This window comes from Pristiophorus japonicus, chromosome 1 (assembly GCF_044704955.1).
Source record: "Pristiophorus japonicus isolate sPriJap1 chromosome 1, sPriJap1.hap1, whole genome shotgun sequence".
NCBI classification, from domain to species: Eukaryota; Metazoa; Chordata; class Chondrichthyes; family Pristiophoridae; genus Pristiophorus; species Pristiophorus japonicus.
Genome location: NC_091977.1, coordinates 306050590 through 306070494, shown reverse-complemented (window position 1 = coordinate 306070494; position 19905 = coordinate 306050590). Strand labels below are relative to the sequence as shown.

At 46.0% G+C, this 19905-nt stretch overlaps 1 long non-coding RNA gene across 1 annotated transcript in view; it reads left to right on the top strand.

Moving 5' to 3' along the window:
* LOC139271695 (uncharacterized) overlaps nucleotides 1–14042 on the top strand; it is a 74880-nt gene extending 60838 nt beyond the window's left edge. Inside the window, exon 3 of the long non-coding RNA XR_011594879.1 lies at nucleotides 13981–14042. This is a non-coding gene — a long non-coding RNA (uncharacterized lncRNA). The remainder of the gene's footprint in view (nucleotides 1–13980) is intronic.
* The last annotated feature ends 5863 nt before the right edge of the window (nucleotides 14043–19905 follow it).

Sequence of the window (19905 nt, the reverse complement as noted above, 5' to 3'; positions counted from 1 at the left end):
TTCAAAGGGTACCTTTGCAAGGGCTGTGGACAATGGGATACCTCCAATGTATGTGCAGGTGAGCTGCAAACTCACTAATCCTGCAAACCACCATGTTGCAGAGGAGGACAGATCCACGATGGATCACGACGAACCAGAGCCTCACACCGAGGAGGCAGAGGTATATGGGGTGCACACATTTACCACAAAGTGTCCCCCGATAATGCTGATGGGTGAATTAAATGGACTCCCGGTGTCAATGGAGCCGGACACGGATGTGAGCCAGTCCATTATGAGCAAAAAGACTTTCGATAAATTGTGGTGCAGGAAGGCCTCAAGGCCAGTCCTGACCCACATTCGCACTAAACTGAGAACTTACACAAAGGAACTGATTCCTGTAATCGGCAGTGCTACTGTAAAGGTCTCCTATGATGGAGCGGTGCACAAGGTACACTCTGGGTGGTACCGGGCGATGGTCCCATGCTGCTCGGCAGCAGCTGGCTGGGAAAGATATGCTGGAACTGGGATGACGATCGGGCGCTCTTGTCCCTTGACGTCACTTCGTGTGCCCAGGCCTGAAACAAGTTCCCCTTGCTGTTCGAACCAGGCATCGGGAAGTTCCAAGGAGCAAAAGTGCAGATCCACCTAATTCCAGGGACGCGACCCATCCATCACAAGGCGAGAGCAGTACTGTACATGATGAGAGAGAGGGTGGAGATCGAACTATCAATCGTTTCTCCCTGCAGGCTCAATACCGACTACCAAAGGCAGATGATCTTTTTGCGACGCTGGCGGGAGGAAAGACATTCACAAAGCTGGACTTGACCTCGGCCTAGATGACGCAGAAGCTGGAAGAATCATCGAAGGACCTCACCTGAATCAACACGCACAAAGGTCTCTTCTTTTACAACAGCTGCCCATTTGGGATTCGATCAGCCGCGGCGATATTCCAGAGAAACATGGAAAGCTTACTGAAGTCCGTCCCGCGCAGGGTGGTTTTCCAGGACGACATCTTGGTTACAGGTTGGGACACAGTCGAGCACCTGCAGAACCTGGAGGAGGTTCTTAGTCGACTCAGCCGCGTGGGGCTCAGGTTAAAACGCTGAAAGTGCGTTTTCCTGGCACCTGAAATGGAGTTCCTGGGGAGAAGAATCGCAGCGGATGGCATCAGGCCCACCGATTCGAAGATGGAGGCAATCGAAAACGCAATGAGGCCACAGAACGTGACAGAGCTGCGGTCGTTTCTAGGACTCCTGAACTACTTTGCTAACTTCTTACTGGGTCTTAGCACACTGTTAGAACCACTAAAGGAGACAAATGGGTATGGGGTAAAAGCCAAGAAAATGCCTTTGTAAAAGCCAGAAAATTGTTATGCTCAAACAAATTGCTTGTGTTGTATGATCCATGTAAGCGTATGGTACTAGCATGTGATGCGTCGTCGTACGGGGTCGGGTGTGTATTGCAACAAGCTAATGAATCTGGGAAATTGCAACCGGTTGCTTTTGCATCTAGAAGTCTGTCTAAGGCTGAGAGAGCCTACAGCATGATTGAAAAAGAAGTGTTAGCATGTGTTTTTGGGGTAAAGAAAATGCATCAATATCTGTTTGGGCTCAAATTTGAATTGGAAACTGACCATAAGCCACTGATATCCCTTTTTTCCGAAAGTAAGGGGATAAATACGAATACATCAGCCTGCATCCAGAGATGGGCGCTCACGTTGTCCACATACAACTATGCCATCCGCCACAGGCCAGGCACAGAAAACTGGGGTGGAAATGGCACAACCCGCAGATTTAGTCATGGTAATGAAGCATTCGAGAATGAGCAATTACCTGTTACAGTCCAACAGACTAGAACCTGGACGAGCTAGGACCCCTTACTGTCCCTAGTAAAAAATTGTGTGCTTCACGGGAGCTGGTCCAGTGTTCCATTGGAAATGCAGGAAGAGATAAAGCCGTACCAGCGGCGCAAAGATGAAATGTCTATACAGGCAGACTGCCTTCTGTGAGGTAATCGGGTAGTGGTCCCCAAGAAGGTTGGGACACTTTCATCAGTGATCTCCACAGTACTCACCCAGACATTGTGATGATGAAAGCGATAGCCAGATCCCACATGCGGTGGCCCGGTATTGATGCGCACTTACAGTCCTGCGTGCACAAATGTAACACATGCTCGCAGTTAAGCAATGCACCCAGGGAGGCGCCACTAAGTTTATGGTCTTGGCCCTCCAAACTATGGTCAGGGTCCATGTCGACTATGCAATTCCGTTTTTAAGTTAAAATGTTCCTAGTGGTTGTAGATGCGTACTCCAAATGGATTCACTGTGAGATAATATCGGCAAGTACATCTGCTGCCACCACTGAAAGCCTGCAGGCCATGTTTGCCATGCACGGCCTGCCTGATGTCCTTGTGAGCGACAACGTACCATGTTTCACCAGTGCTGAGTTCAAAGAGTTCATGAATGGGATCAAACATGTTACATCTGCCCCGTTTAAACCAGCATCCAATGGTCAGGCAGAGAGAGCAGTGCAAACCATCAAGCAGAGCTTGAAGAGGGTAACTGAAGGCTCACTGCAGACTTGCCTGTTCCGAGTCCTGCTTAGCTACCGCACGAGACCCCACTCGCTCACTGGGATTCCACCCGCTGAACTGCTCGTGAAAAGGGCACTTAAGACAAAGCTCTCGTTAGTCTACCCTGATATACATGAATAGGTAGAGAACAGGCGGCTTCAATAAAGTACACATCATGATAGCGCAAATGTGTCACACGAAATTGAAATCAATGATCCTGTATTTGTGTTGAACTATGGGCAAGGTCCCAAGTGGCTTCCCGGCACTGTTGTGGCCAAAGAGGGGAGCAGGGTGTTTCGGGTCAAACTTTCAAATGGACTCATTCACCAGAAACACTTGGTCCAAATCAAGCTCAGATTCACGGACTATCCTGAGCAACCCACATTGGACCCTACTTTCTTTGATCCCCCAACATACACACCAGTGGCAACCGGCACTGTGGTTGACTACGAAGCAGAACCCATCACCCACAGCAGTCCAGCAGGACTCACCACACCAGGCAGCCCAGCAAGGCCAGCTGCAGCAACCAAGTGAGGGCCCACAAACGATTCACCAAAACCAGCATTTGCACCGAGACGATCAACCAGGGAAAGAAAAGCCCCAGATCGACTCACCTTGTAAATAGTTACACTGTTGACATTGGGGGGGAGTGTTACATATGTAAACCTGTAAATACCTTGTATAGTCACCAGAGGGCTCACCCCCTGCAGTCCCAAGGGATCCCACAATCCCTTGGGAGCACAGGTACTTAAGGAGGCCTCACAGGCTGGAGAGGCACCCTGGAGACCTGCAATAAAAGACTAAGGTCACACTTTACTTTGAGCTCACAGTATCTGGTCAGACTCTTTATTAATATATAACACACCCTTTTACAATTACATTTAAAATCTGCTTAATTTTATGTTTTACCTATAATCACAGGTTTTATTTGTATCAGTTACTGTACTTAATGTACTTTTAAAATTATGTTCTTGATCGTATTTGTAGATGGAGTCATATTACTTAATGATATTATTTAAATATTTCTTTGTCACTCATATATAACATTTATTATATTATTGTACAGTAAAGATTCAGCTCCCACTATGATAGATTGAACTTTAAATGAAATTTAGCCAGGGTCCCTATAACAATCCCAGCTGAAAACGTGTCAAGAATGACGTCACCAGATTCGCTCCATCAAATTGGGCCGGGAAATGCGCTGGGTGGGCTTACTATGCCTCATTAAGGTAAGTTTATTTTACACAGTAGGATGGAGCCAGCAGTGTGGTCGGGACCCACCATGGACACACCGCTAAGGTAAGGAGAATTACATCCAGAAAAATGATTTCCTCTGGTGGGGGAATCCAGAAATATTGTCATGATCTTAAAATTGGAGTTAGGGCACTTAGGAGTAAAAACAGGTTGGATTTGTTCACACAAATCTGGAAATCTGGAACTCCCAAAAAACCATGGTTGCTCAGCCAACTAAAATGTTTAGGACGGAGATTGCTAGATTTTTGTTCGACAAGGGTATTAAGGAGTATAGAATAAAGTTGTGTAAATGGAGTTGAAGTGCAGATCGATTGTGATCTAATTGAATGGCGGAACAGGCTCAATGGACTGAATGGCCTACTCCTGTCCCAATGGGTGATATCATCCCGTCCTAACGGTGCCATGTCCATCTGGCTGTCACTGTGATAGCGGATGATGCTTTCTGATGAAACCGAATGGAATTTATGCCAGGGCATTTCAGAAATTCCACACCCTCCCCCAACCCAGGAATTTGAAGGCCAACAGGACTGAAAGAAAGACTTGCATTTTTTATATAGCGCCTTTCACGACCACTGGATGTCTCAAAGCACTTTACAGCCAAAGATGTACTTTTGGAGTGTGGTCACTGTTGTAATGTGGGCAATGCGGCAGCCAATTTGTACACAGCAAACTCCCACAAACAGCGATGTGATAATGACCAGATAATCTGTATTTTGTTACATTGACTGAGGGATAAATATTGGCTAGGACACCAGGGATAACTCCCCTGCTCTTGGAATCATAGAAACATAAAAAATAGGTGCAGGAGTAGGCCATTCGGCCCTTCGAGCTGCACCACCATTCAATGTGATCATGACTGATCATGCAACTTCAGTACCCCATTCCTGCTTTCTCTCCATATCCCTTGATCCCTTTAGCCATAAGGGCCACATCTAACTCCCTTTTGATTATATTTAATGAACTGGCCTCAACAACCTTCTGTGGTAGAGAATTCCACAGGTTCACAATTCTCTGAGTGAAGAAGTTTCTCCTCATCTTGGTCCGAAATGGCTTACCCCTTATCCTTAGACTGTGACCCCCTGGTTTTGGACATCCCCAACATCGGGAACATTCTTCCTGCATCTAATCTGTTCAATCCCATCACAATTATGTATGTTTCTATGAGATCCTTCTCATTCTTCTAAATTCCGGTGAATATAAGCTTAGTCGATCTAATCTTTCTTCATAAGTCAGTCCTGCCATCCTGGGAATCAGTCTGGTGAACCTTCGCTGCACTCTCTCAATAGCAAGAATGTTCTTCCTCAGATTAGGAGATCAAAACTGTACACAATATTCAAGGTGTGGCCTCACCAAGGCCCTGTACAACTGCAGTAAGATCTCCCTGCTCTTATACTCAAATCCTCTCGCTATGAAGAGCAACATGCCATTTGTTTTCTTCACTTCCTGCTGTACCTGCATGCCAACTTTCAATGACTGATGTACCATGACACCCAGGTCTCGTTGCACCTCCCCTTTTCCTAATCTGTCACCATTCAGATAATATTCTGCCTTCCTGTTTTTGCCACCAAAGTGGATAACCTCACATTTATCTACATTATACTGCATTTGCTCTCTCTCCTGACCTGTCCAAGTCTCCCTGCAGCCTCTTAGCAGCCTCCTCACAGCTCACACTGCCACCCAGCTTAGTGTCATCTGCAAACTTGGATATATTACATTCAATTCCTTCGTCTAAATCATTAATGTATATTGTAAATAGCTGGGGTCCCAGCACTGTACCTTGCGGTACCCCACTAGTTATTGCCTACCATTCTGAAAAGGACCCATTTATTCCTACTCTTTGCTTCCCGTCTGCCAACCAGTTCTCAATCCACATCAATACATTGCCCCCAATTCCATGTGCTTTAATTTTGCACACTAACCTCTTGTGTGGGAACTTGTCAAAAGCCTTTTGAAAGTCTAAATACACCACATCCACTGGTTCTCCCTTGTCCACTCTACTAGTTACATCCTCAAAAAATTCTAGAAGATTTGTCAAGCATGATTTCCCTTTCATAAATCCATGCTGACTTGGACCGATCCTGTCACTGCTTTCCAAATGCGCTGTTATTACATCTTTAATAATTGATTCCAACATTTTCCCCACGACCGATGTCAGGCTAACAGGTCTATAATTTCGTGTTTTCTCTCTCCCTCCTTTTTTAAACAGTGGGGTTACATTAGCTACCCTCCAATCCATAGGAACTGATCCAGAGTCTATAGAATGTTGGAAAATGACCACCAATGCATCCACTATTTCTAGGGCCACTTCCTTAAGTACTCTGGGATGCAGACTATCAGGCCCTGGGGATTTATCGGCCTTCAATCCCATCAATTTCCCTAACACAATTTCCTGACTAATAAGGATTTCTTTCAGTTCCTCCTTCTCGCTAGACCCTCGGTCCCCTAGTATTTCCGGAGGGTTATTTGTGTCTTCCTTAGTGAAGACAGAGCCAAAGTATTTGTTCAATTGGTCTGCCATTTCTTTGTTCCCCATTATAAATTCACCTGATGCTGACTGCAAAGGACCTACATTTGTCTTCACTAATCTTTTTCTCTTCACCTATCTATAGAAGCTTTTGCAGTCAGTTTTTATGTTCCCTGCAAGCTTACTCTCATACTCTATTCTCCCCCTCCTAATTAAACCCTTTGTCCTCCTCTGCTGAATTCTAAATTTCTCCTAGTCCTCAGATTTGCTGCTTTTCTGGCCAATTTATACGCCTCTTCCTTAGATTTAACACTATCCCTAATTTCCCTTGTTAGCCACGGTTGAACCACTTTCCCCATTTTATTTTTACGCCAGACAGGGATATACAATTGTTGAAGTTCATCCATGTGCTCTTTAAATGTTTGGCATTGCCTATCCACCGTCAACCCTTTAAGTATCACTCGCCAGTCTATTCTAGCCAATTCACGTCTCATACCATCAAAGTTACCCTTCTTTAAGTTCAGGCCCTAGTCTCTGAATTAACTGTGTCACTCTCCATCTTAATAAAGAATTCTACCATATTATGGTCACTCCTCCCCAAGGGACCTCGCACAACAAGATTGCTAATTAATCCTCTCTCATTACACATCACCCAGTCTAGGATGACCAGCTCTCTAGTTGGTTGCTCGACATATTGGTCTAGAAAACCATCCCTAATACACTCCAGGAAATCCTGCTCCACCGTATTGCTACCAGTTTGGTTAGCCCAATCTAGATGTAGATTAAAGTCACCCAAGATAACTGCTGTACCTTTATTGCACGCATCCCTAATTTCCTGTTTGATGCCATCCCCAATCTCACTACCACTGTTTGGCGGTCTGTACACAACTCTCACGAGCGTTCCTGCCCTTTGGTGTTCCGCAGCTCTACCCATACAGATTCCACATCATCCAAGCTAATGTCCTTCCTTACTATTGCATTAATATCCTCTTTAACCAGTAACACTACCCCACCTCTTTTCCTTTCTGTCTATCCTTCCTGAATATTGAATATCCCCGGATGTTGAGTTCCCAGCCTTGGTTACCCTGGAACCATGTCTCCGTAATCCCAATTACATCATATCCGTTAACAGCTATCTGCGCAGTCAATTCATCCACCTTATTACGAATGCTTATCGCATTGAGACTCAGAGCCTTCAGGCTTGTTTTATTAACACCCTTTGTCCTTTTTTGAATTATGCTGTCATGTGGCCCTTTTTGATTTTTGCCCTTGATTTCTCTGCCCTCCACTCTTGCTTTTCTCCTTCCTACCTTTTGCTTGTACCCCCATTTTACTTCCCTCTGTCTCCCTGCATAGTGCCATAGAATCTTTTACGTCCACCTGAGAGAGCAGACGTGGCCTCAGTTTAACAGCTCATCTGAAAGCAGGCATCTACGACAGTGCAGCACTCCCTCAGCACTGGTGTGTCAGCCTAGATTTATGTGCTCAAGTCCCTGGAGTGAGACTTGAACTTACAACCTTCTAACTCAGAGGCGAGAGTGCTACCCACAGTCCCCAGACCCAGTCGCTACCTCGGCCATGTCCAGGAGCGAAAGGTCAGAACCAACGAGTTCCCCAAACGGAATCTGGAACAGCCAGGTTCCCAACACCGTGAGAGAGCAGGCAGAAGACTCTGCAGCACCAAAGGAGGACAGGGAGGCCACACACATCTATGGCTCTGCCCACCACTAGGCAATGGCAAAGGCCCTGAATCCTGGCTCGGTGAGCGAACCAAGCCCACCCTGCTAGCAGGGGGTGCAGTGCTGCCATCAGACGACCTGGACCCCATCCGGTTGCCCTGGAACTAGAGACATCGCATATCTGTACTGCTACCTCAGTACTGACCATAACTAAACCATGAATGCAATCTACCCACTCCTGGTGCATGACCGTAAAACATAACGAATGTAAGTCACTGAACCTAGGTGCCACGATACAAACTGAAAAAAACCATTTTTTTTCTTCCTTTCTTTGTACTTGCACTGTGTCTGATCCTGTAATGGGCCAGCTGCATGATCTCGCTGTGCGAGGGGGGTGGGGGGGGGAGGTAAGTGGATGTATGAAGCCATGGACACACACATGGATCACACCCAGAACCCACTGGAACCTCCACTGCATCATCGAACCATCCAATCTGATAACTACTACCCAATGTTGTGGCAAAAGGACTTGTGTGTTAACAGGGAGAGGGCCAAGCCAAAGCACAGCCAAGGTGCAAGGGCTATTGGCACTTAAGTCTGGGGAGAGCTAAGCCAGAGCACATAGTGCAAAGGTAATTGGCACAAAGGACTTGGGAGAGAGTGATGTTGTATATACTGACTATGGATGTACTCTCTGTGTAGTCACTGTGAGATTGCATAAGATGGAGACTTGTTTACCTGATGTACGAGCGAGAAGGTTCACACTGTGTACATGCATGCTGGCACCACTAGAGGGTGCAACTGGTGGAGACCGGGGGTTTCCTGCCTTGGTGGCAGGACCCTGTATAAAAGGCTACACACCATGCTTGTACGACACTCTGGAGTTTGGAATAAAGGACCAAGGTCACTACAGTTTAAGTACAACTCATTGCCTTGTGGAGTCATTCATAAGTACATTATAGATATAACAGGCACCCAAGCTGTAGTCGATATTCAATGTCACATTTGTCACACGCCAAATTTCCGTGTGGCACTTGCGCTTAATTTCGTATTCAGAAAAGGACAGATCACAACTGGGCAGGCGTGGAGTGTATCAGTCAGCACACAGCAAGAGAGAACGAATGCCACCAATCAAAAGCTGACCAGCTGGCAAACAGCTACCAATAGCAAGGAGCAGGCGGAGAACCATTCACATTGCTCCAAACGTTTTTTTGAAAATCCTTTCACCCGTGATCTTCCTGACTCACTAAGCTGAGTTCGTATGATAATGAAGACATACATGGGGAATTTCCTGTGGGCTTCTCACGCTCCACCACCGTAATTTCAGCGGAAGCCTCATTGATGAGGGTGAACGGGCCCCTATTTTAACTCCAGGCCGGTTTTTGGTTCATGAGCGATGCTGCACAAATGAGGCCCTGGGTATTTTAACTTCTGGGCCTCATTTAAATTCCACCCATTACGGATGGGAAATCGACAGAAAATGGCAAAAAGTCAAGCAGCCGGGAGGCCACCCGTCAAAGTAAGCGGGGGGATTGACTGCTAGGCCGTTGTGTGATTTGAGGGGGGCAGAGTTCATGGCAGCGGAGTCCGAACCTTCCCTTATGGAGCCCAGAGGATCTCTCCTGCTCTTCCTGACTGCGGGCATTTACTGCTGCTTCCCGCTTAGGCCTCCTAGTAAAAATCACAGCCGGGTTCCGATGATGTCATCGAGTTGTTAAAAAGGACCCCGTCAGCTTTGGCCGGGCGTCCTTGCTACCTGCTCAGATGAGCAGGCGAAAATCCGAACCTGTTAGATCCCAGGGCTCCAGGGCAGGTTTCCGCCAGGCCAGTGGGATAAAAATCGCCCCCATGGGTAACCGCCGAACGTCCACCAAATTTACAGCGGCGGAGCGCCGAGCAAATTCCCAGCAATAAAAATGTACAAGCAAGTGATTAAACTTACCTACACAATAGCAGTTTCTATCTTAAAAAGTCTTTAACAACATTTGCTGTAATTCTTTCAGATACCTAGGAATTTAGTTTATGGGGTTTCCCTGAGCTGTCGCTGAAGAGATCCAACTCCAAGTCCCAGCAAGTACATGTGTCTACAAATCCCAGAATGGTTTCTCCAATTGATAGCAAGACTGACAATTCACAAAATGCATCCGGACATGATGTTTGCAAATGCCATTCCCTCACCCATTGCTGCCCATCACCGGGAAAGGGATGATGACTAACGCACCCAGCAAAGACATTGGTCTTGGAATTGGATCGTGCTGTGCCCATTTTGCAGACGTAAAACGGGTGGCTAAGGATCCAATATCGTGGGCAGCATGCATATGATCATTCCGTGCCGGAAGTGCACCGCCTGCCATGTTGGTTAAGGCTCCTATTAAATGTACTGTGATCAACATAGTGCCCAACTCATTAGATCTATAAAACCAGCAACACTTGTAGTTTATGACCTAGCTGAGTTTTTCCAACATCAGCAAGACTGCGACTGATATTTAATTGAACTTTGGTGGCCTGACCGCTACAACTAGCACAGTTTGTGTTGAAACAGAACTAGTTTCAACATTTTATTGCTTGAGTAATTGCCACATGTAGTCCTCCTGTTAATATACAAATTGCAATGTAAATAATTTATCGAGCGGCTCTGAGGCAGAAATGTAGCCGTGATTATTGTTCAGCTTGGCGCACATGTTCATTTCTGACTGAATTCACTGAAACACTTTGTAGTCTTAGAAACATAGAAACATAGAAAATAGGTGCAGGAGCAGGCCATTCGGTCCTTCTAGCCTGCACCGCCATTCAATGAGTTCATGGCTGAACATGCAACTTCAGTACCCCATTCCTGCTTTCTCACCATACCCCTTGATCCCCCGAGTAGTAAAGACTTCATCTAACTCCTTTTTGAATATATTTAGTCAATTGGCCTCAACAACTTTCTGTGGTAGAGAATTCCACAGGTTCACCACTCTCTGGGTGAAGAAGTTTCTCCTCATCTCGGTCCTAAATGGCTTACCCCTTATCCTTAGACAGTGACCCCTGGTTCTGGACTTCCCCAACATTGGGAACATTCTTCCTGCATCTAACCTGTCTAAACCCATCAGAATTTTAAACGTTTCTATCAGGTCCCCTCTCATTCTTCTGAACTCCAGTGAATACAAGCCCAGTTGATCCAGTCTTTCTTGATAGGTCAGTCCCGCCATACCGGGAATCAGTCTGATGAACCTTCGCTGCACTCCCTCAATAGCAAGAATGTCCTTCCTCAAGTTAGGCGACCAAAACTGTACACAATACTCCAAGTGTGGCCTCACCAAGGCCCTGTACAACTGTAGCAACACCTCCCTGCCCCTGTACTCAAATCCCCTCGCTATGAAGGCCAACATGCCATTTGCTTTCTTAACCGCCTGCTGTACCTGCATGCCAACCTTCAGTGACTGATGTACCATGACACCCAGGTCTCGTTGCACCTTCCCTTTTCCTAATCTGTCACCATTCAGGTAATAGTCTGTCTCTCTGTTTTTACCACCAAAGTGGATAACCTCACATTTATCCACATTATACTTCATCTGCCATGCATTTGCCCACTCACCTAACCTATCCAAGTCACTCTGCAGCCTCATAGCATCCTCCTCGCAGCTCACACTGCCACCCAACTTGGTGTCATCCGCAAATTTGGAGATACTACATTTAATCCCCTCGTCTAAATCATTAATGTACAGTGTAAACAGCTGGGGTCCCAGCACAGAACCTTGCGGTACCCCACTAGTCACTGCCTGCCATTCTGAAAAGTACCTATTTACTCCTACTCTTTGCTTCCTGTCTGCCAACCAGTTCTCAATCCATGTCAGCACACTACCCCCAATCCCATGTGCTTTAACTTTGCACATTAATCTCTTGTGTGTGACCTTGTCGAAAGCCTTCTGAAAGTCCAAATATACCACATCAACTGGTTCTCCCTTGTCTACTCTACTGGAAACATCCTCAAAAAATTCCAGAAGATTTGTCAAGCATGATTTCCCTTTCACAAATCCATGCTGACTTGGACCTATCATGTCACCTCTTTCCAAATGTGCTGCTATGACATCCTTAATAATTGATTCCATCATTTTACCCACTACTGAGGTCAGGCTGACCGGTCTTTAATTCCCTGTTTTCTCTCTCCCTCCTTTTTTAAAAAGTGGGATTACATTGGCTACCCTCCACTCGATAAGAACTGATCCAGAGTCAATGGAATGTTGGAAAATGACTGTCAATGCATCCGCTATTTCCAAGGCCACCTCCTTAAGTAATCTGGGATGCAGTCCATCAGGCCCTGGGGATTTATCGGCCTTTAATCCCATCAATTTCCCCAACACAATTTCCCGACTAATAATTATTTCCCTCAGTTCCTCCTCCTTACTAGACCATCTGACCCCTTTTATATCCGGAAGGTTGTTTGTGTCCTCCTTAGTGAATACCGAACCAAAATACTTGTTCAATTGGTCTGCCATTTGGGGAAAGGTGGATTTTCTGGAGCACTGTGGGTGGTTTCACAAGCAATTGGGGACTTGTTTCATCAATTTTGTAAGCCCTGATTTTAGGTGCCCCATGTCCGACATGAATGGTGGTTAGAATAGGGGCAGATCAATGTTCCCACTCAGCTGCACGGCCACATAGCGGTCTGGGGGGTCCCGCTCACCAGCTTTTATATTGAAGAAACTGCGCATGTGTGAAAATTTGAATGTGCCGCGCAGCCAGTTAAAGGGTCCAAGCAGAAAAAAAAATTAGAGGGAACATTGGGGCAGAGTGCTTACCATCTCGTCCGTACCCCTCTACCACACATCGCCAATGTAACTCCCGGGTTTCAGGTGAGGAGCTCGCAGCCGGCAGGCGAGGGTCTCCTAAATATTCAGAAGTCGCGGTCCGATAATGTCATCTGAATCCAGAAGCGATTTTAACCCTAAGCCGCGCAGGTCACCTGGGTGCCCGGGGAAAGCTTGCGGCAAATAGATACAGGGCCAGAAGAGGCCCAGCAGAGTCTTTTCAAATTTTAATGGTTTCCTTAAGGACCAAGAGGAGCAAGAAACCTCACACCTTCCCCGTCCCCCTCCCCTGGCCACACTTGCTTCCTAACTCTATTCTGTGGACAACTTACCTTAGTGCTGTGGACCCTTCCCTTGGGTGGCCTTCTGTTGTCCAAAATCCCGCTCTCGCTGGCCAGGTAGTGATTTCCACCGGCTTCGGGCAGAAGACTCAGCTTCAGGATGAAGGTGAGGCCCGGAGGTTAAATTGGCCCAGGTCTCACCCTGATTGTCACTCGCCCCGACTCTACACCACACTGCACTAATGCCCTGAGTTACAATCGGGGCTGCATTCTCTATGCATTGAATTGCTGCAATAGCTAACAATAAACAATCTAAGTGAAGTATTTACAAATTACTTTACCAGTGATTACAATAAATCCATCTCATTGAAACATTTTGGCCGAGAAATTGGGCTGCTTACTGTTCCCCGTTTATGGCGCTGTCCTGGCAAAAAATAGCATCCTTCTCTGGCGTGGAGACTGGCAGCCGCCATTTTGGTGAGGGCTTTAGCGCTGCTGATACCAGCTCTGTCCCTGGAAATGTAAAATAAGAGAGGATGACATCAGTCGGTGTGCAACGCCTACTTGGCGCCACGTCTGCGAACTTCGACCGCAGTGCTCAGTTCAGCGTTCTGTAAGCTCGCTCTGAAAACCGAGCGTTCAGCAGACTGACAGAGACGTTGACAGCACCTCTTAAAGAGACATGCACAACTTTGCATTTAAGATTTTGGACTGGATTTTTTTTATTTTATTGAAGTAGTGGTTAGTGCATTATGTGTAAAAAATTTTAAGAGTGCAGGGTGCGCTGCTGAATGCTTGAAACGTCTTGGCTGGTAAAGGCAGGCTTCTGAGAAGACAAAAAGTGCTGGAAATACTCAGCAGGTCAGGCAGCATCCGGGGAGAGAGAAACAGATGTTCATGACTAAGCTTGAGACCTTGCCTGACCTACTGACTATTTCCAACATTTTCTGCTTTTATTTCAGATTTACAGCATCCGCTTGCAAAGGGAAGAGGAAGACGCAGAAGAGGAGCAAGCAGAACGAAGGATGCAATGCAGACAGCTTCTTTGAGGCTGGGATATCCGGGATGGAATCATCCGCCTGCGGACCAGTGACCACATCCCCAATTCCCTTTTCAATGTTTGTCCTATACCTTCCATCTGTTACTGAGCATCGCAACGTCCTCTTCACCACAATGCTGAAATAAAAGCCCCCACAAAGCAAACTTTCCAATCCACCTACATACGTCTATCTATCCAATGTGACATCAAGCAATCAACTAATCACCCGTATGCATTCTCATAATGACATATGTGTACCTTTGCCTATCCTACTGATGTCACCAAGTGCTATCCCAGTGGCTGCAGCATGGCTGGTGGAAGGCTGCTGACTTTCAGTGAGGGTCACTGCAGGATTACCTCGAGGATTATTTATTTATTTATTTATTTATTTATTTATTTATTTTCTTCTTATTATTCTTCCATTTCTACTTCTCCTCCTCTTCCTCCTCCTCCTCCTTCTTCTTATTCGTATTCTTCTCCCATTGGCTAGGCAGGCTGGATGTGTGAAATGAGGAGTTGTGGTGAGGGGAGGGCGGGAAAGCAAGAGGTGCATGCAAGAAAGAGGATGACGTTTGAGGATACCAGCATCTTATATCCTTTCAGTCCCGCCGCTGGCCAAGGGCTCAGCCATGTTCCTGCCAAGAATGGCCAGCACCATCTCCTCCAAGGGGGTGAGGTGAAGCTAGGAATGGGAGGTGTGCCTCGTACTTGATTGTTGGTAGGTGAGTGATGGGGTGGGGGGTTGTGCATTGAGCAGTGTGTGGGACTAGTCATGTAGTTGGTAGAAGATGGCTTTTGAAGATGCATTCACCTCGAACAGTGGTCTGAGATCATGAAGCTTCTTTGGACACTGGAGCCACGTCATGGGGGCGACACTACTGGCAGTGACGGAAATCTGGTCCCACATCCTTTTCTCTGGCGAGCCTCCTGACCTCTGTGGGTAGAGGGCCTCTAATGCAGTGTTGACCCCCTGCACAAAGCTGGAGTGCTGCATGTGAGATACTGGATGCCCCTTCCCTGGCTTGCTGAGCCATTTGTGTTAGTGCTGACGTACTTTTACCATTTTGTTTAGGTGCAGAAGGGAATTCAGCTTTAAGAGCTGAAGACTCACATTTGGGAATTCTTTTGAATGTTAATATTGTTTTTCAGAAGGCAGTTGAGATGTAAAAGCTAAAAAACCCTATTTTGACATGATTTTGATATTTTTCATTTCAGAAGGCAGTTCCCCTTTAAGAGACCGACATTGCTTTCTGAAATGACAGCCTCGTTTCCAGAGCAGGCTGTTCGAGCTTCAGTGACGCTATGGCCACGCTACATTGGAGACTCCTGCCTGTGCCAGCGCCACCAGGATGGCGTGACACAGTGAGTTTAATGCTCATTATTCCTGCGCCAATTTTTCGGTGCTGCCAGCATCACCATTTTCGGCATTAACATCCGCCCGTGGTAGCACCAGCAGCATTAGTGGCATTCACGAATTTTCAAGGCCATAACATTCTTAGAGTAGATGCTGGGAGGCTGTTTCCCCTGGCTGGACACTCTACGACTAGGGTCACAGTCTCAGAATAAGAGTTTGGTCATTTAGGACAACTCAAAAGGGTTGTGAATCTTTGGAATTCTCTACCCCAGAGAGCTGTGGATGCTCAACCATTGAGTATATTCAAGACAGAGATTGATAGATTTTTGAATTTTAAGGGAATTAAGGGATATGAGGATCGAGTGGGAAGATGGAGTTGAGGTAGAAGATCAGCCATGATCTTATTGAATGGTGGAGCAGGCTCGAGGAGCCAAATGGCCTCCTCCTGCTCCTATTTCTTATGTTTTTATGTTCTTACCAATTACTGGTTACTTTAAATGACTATAACATAGGATAAAGTAGCAAACAGCTGAAATTGTTGATTACACATTCTACCTTACGTAAACTCGAGATGATCCAAAACTTGGCTACCCATGTCCTAACTCGCAACAAGTCCCACTCACCCATCACCCCTGTGCTTGCTGACCTGCATTGACTTCCAGTTAAGCAACGCCTCGATTTCAAAATTCTCAGCCTTATTTTCAAATCTGATAGAGAATTCAAACAGACTGCATTTAGACAGACTGAAAATTCACAGACCCCCAAGTCAAGGCTGCTACGTGCAGTTCAGCATGTTGCATTAAGTCATCAATCAACTTGACATTTTAGGACTTTGGGCAGCGAGCCAATTAAAAGGTTAAAAGACTATTAATTGAGCCAATAAGGTCAAAGAAGGCGAGTTCTTTTTTGTAAATTGATCCAGGTATAAGTACAGCCATTTTGACCATGTGGTCTCAGAAGGACAAAGACCTGGCTTAAAGCCAGAAGCTTGTTGCTGTCTGCCAGAAATAAAGTTGCATTAAACACAAGCGGAGTTCGTATTTCATTGGAAATTAAGAGATCTAACAATTTTGGCGTCACGAACAGGATCGCTGAGGAAAGAAACTGAATTTTGGACATCGGACCTACAGACTGAGGTAAGGACTCCTCTTTATAAAAATCCTCGGTCAAAAGTCTAAATTCGCCTCTCCTTCTACGCGATTCCGAAAGCCTCCTGTTTGCGAACCCTCCGGTTGGTAGTCGGCTCGAGGTCCCATAGACGTCTAAACTTCGGCGGTGTGTTAGTTAATTAATCACCGACCTATTGATAGGCTGGAAAGCCTATGACTCGAGACCCCAGTAAAGAAATCAGTATTATGGCAGCAGGAGATAAGAGCAAAGAATTGCCTACAACTGTTAAAGGTGGGCAGGCACCACCTGAAGTTTCGCTAGATTTAATTCTCGAACAGTTGAAAGAATACATAGAGCAACAATTCAACTTATCTAAAACCTGTATTAAGATCGAACAAAAGTACAGAACCTCCAAAGGACAATGGTCCTTGGACGAGATTAAAAAGGTCTGGGGAAAAACGACCCGTATGAAAAATAAAGAGCGAACTAGATGGTCCCTAGCGGTTATGGGAAAGATCCGAAACCGGAATGAAATTATAACGCGTTCCCAACATGATCGAGAACTGATCTGTACAAAGGATCAATTGCAAGCTGTTTGTGCACAGCTGCGACAGAAAAAGCTTGAACTTGAAAAGCTGGAAGTGGAAGTTAAAGATCTTAAAGGTGAAATTAAAGAATGGAAAAAATCATTAGGTCAAGAGACAGTAATAGGAAAAGGAAAATGTATTGATCAATTCCAAGGGTATCCATGTTTGGATAAATTAAAAGCGCAAACCCGAAGACACGACCGAGGAATAGATACGGATTCTGAATCCTCCGACAATACAGTGTCGGAGGATGATGAATTAGGGGTGCGCTTTGCCCCGTTTAAAAAAAGACAAGTTGTAGTCAAATCAGAAGAGACTGCGGATGAGGGCGGAACCAAAAAAACGAGGAAAAGGGTGTACGAAGAATACTTAGTTCATGATCCGGCAGACCCAGAGAAAATTGATAAATGGTCCAAGGAATTGCCCAATCCAAAGAAAGGGGGAGTAAAAACGTGGGACCAATTGGACCGCTTAAGAAATGTATATCAACTTCATCCCTGGGACGGAGTGCAAATTTTGACCATAATGGTGCCAAAAACACAGGGAAGAAAATTGCACGACAAGGTAGAAGAAGCTTTGGGGCAGGATGAGCAAGAATTAGACGCAGGATGGGAGGCGATTAAACACTGGCTGCAAGCCTTCAGTCCAGCTAAGACAGACTGGGGAAAAATTGCAGCCTGCCAACAGAAAGGAACAGAGGAGGTCCTGGAGTGCAACGAGCGGTTTAGATGCACGTGGCTAGAACATTCGGGTATGAATAATACGGATGAGGAAATGGATGAACAAGTGTTTGGACCCCTGAAAGCAGCTTTCGTGGCAGGTCTAAAGCCAGAACTGTCCAAAATGCTTAAGGTAGTGTTACTGGACTGGGATGGTAGAGGAACTATCTTTGCAGCATTGGTGGATCGATGTAACCAATTAGATCGGGATATGGGAGCTAAAGTCTGAGCTGTACAGGCTATGGGATGGAAATCTCAGGGTTCCGATAAACAGTCATTGGGAAAATTACCCGGAAATGTCATTATTGTGGGAAAGAAGGTCACTGGGCCAAGACGTGCAGGGCAAAACAGCAAGGTTGTGGCTGGGGAAGAGGACGCAGCCAGGGATACAATTCAACCAACAAACCAGGCTTGTCACAAGATAGCGACCTCATAGAAGCATTTAAGTGACTGACAATACAACAACAGAAGGAGTTACTTGGGATAGCAAAAAACGATTAGAGCCCACCCTGGCCCCCCTCCTCGCACTAATACAACAGAGGGGAGATGGGCTATATATAACTGTGAGGGTGGGCGATAAGGATGTGGACTGTCTTTTAGACATAGGGGCGGAATTAACATGCTTACCCGTACAATATGGAGACTTTTTGCCATTGGATGGTAGGGCACGTACAGCCTATGGAGTTGGGGGCCATAAAATGGAAATTAAAAGGACAACACTGATCCTTACAGAGCTGGGTCCACATGAACTAACCACGCCAGTCTGGATAGGTCCAGTAGATCAACCCCTTTTGGGAATGGACGTTCTAATCCAAATAGATTCATCGTTGCATTTCGAGGATGGTCGGGTGACATGGTCAATTAGAACTTTGAAGAAAGAAGAATTGAAGGAACACCCGATATGGGCTAAAGATAAGAACGATTGTGGCCTACTCTAGATGGAGCCTGCGTCATTTACCGGGACCAAGCCTCCATGCACTAAACAGTATCCCATCAGTCCAACTGCCATCGCGGGAATCTTACCGATTATTCAGCAATTGGAGAAACAAAGGGTGCTTATTATAACACATAGCTCCTCCAATAGCCCCGTGTGCCGGTACAGAAATCTAATGAGATTTGGCGTTTGACTGTCGATTATAGGAAAGCTAACCAGTGTATTGATCAAAAACCTCCTTTGGTCGCAGATCCCTCCATCATTTTTAATGCCCTCAAACCGGAACATAAATATTTCTCGGTTATAGATATGGCCAACGGATTTTGGTCGGTGCCTCTGGCACCGGAGGTTCAACAGTGGTTTGCTTTCGCGGTCCAAGGACAACAGTATACTTGGACCCGGTTACTGCAGGGTTTCCACAACAGCCCTACGGTATTCCACATTGCTTTACAAAGCCATTTGCGAGAATTACCTCCCCTGTCATCCACAGTCATCCAATATGTAGACGATATCCTGCTAGCTTCAAACACGGAAGAACAGCAAGAACAAGATTTACGAGCTTTGCTGGACCACCTTTGGCTGAAAGGACATAAAGCCAGCATCGACAAAGCACAAATATCCCAAGAAGAGGTTGTATACCTGGGACAAAAGATTTCACAAGGAAAGAGAGAACTTACCCAGGATCGAACTGCAGCCATTCGGGCTGCTAAAAAACCCACCACTATTCAGGAACTAAGGTCTTTTTTGGGATTGTGTAACTTTAACAGAAATTGGATTGACTCCTTCACACAGCTTGCTCAGCCACTGAATGATATTTTAAAGGGGAAACGTGCCTCTAAAGAAGCCATCACCCTCACTAAAGAACAGCAAGAGGCCTTCCTGAGTTTGAAAAAGGCTTTGTGTTCGGTACCGGCTCTGGGAATCCCCGACAGTGGTAAGCCATTTACCCTGTTTGTCCATGAGAAAGAAGGATATATGACAGCTATACTGACACAAGAACATGGGGATTGGCAAAGACCTATTGGCTATTATTCGGCAAAACTGGATGCGGTAGCCCTCGGATGGGGAAGTTGCCCAATGGCCATGGAAGTTACATGTCGAGCGGTAATGATCACTGCGGGTCTAGTCCTCGACCAAAAGCTGA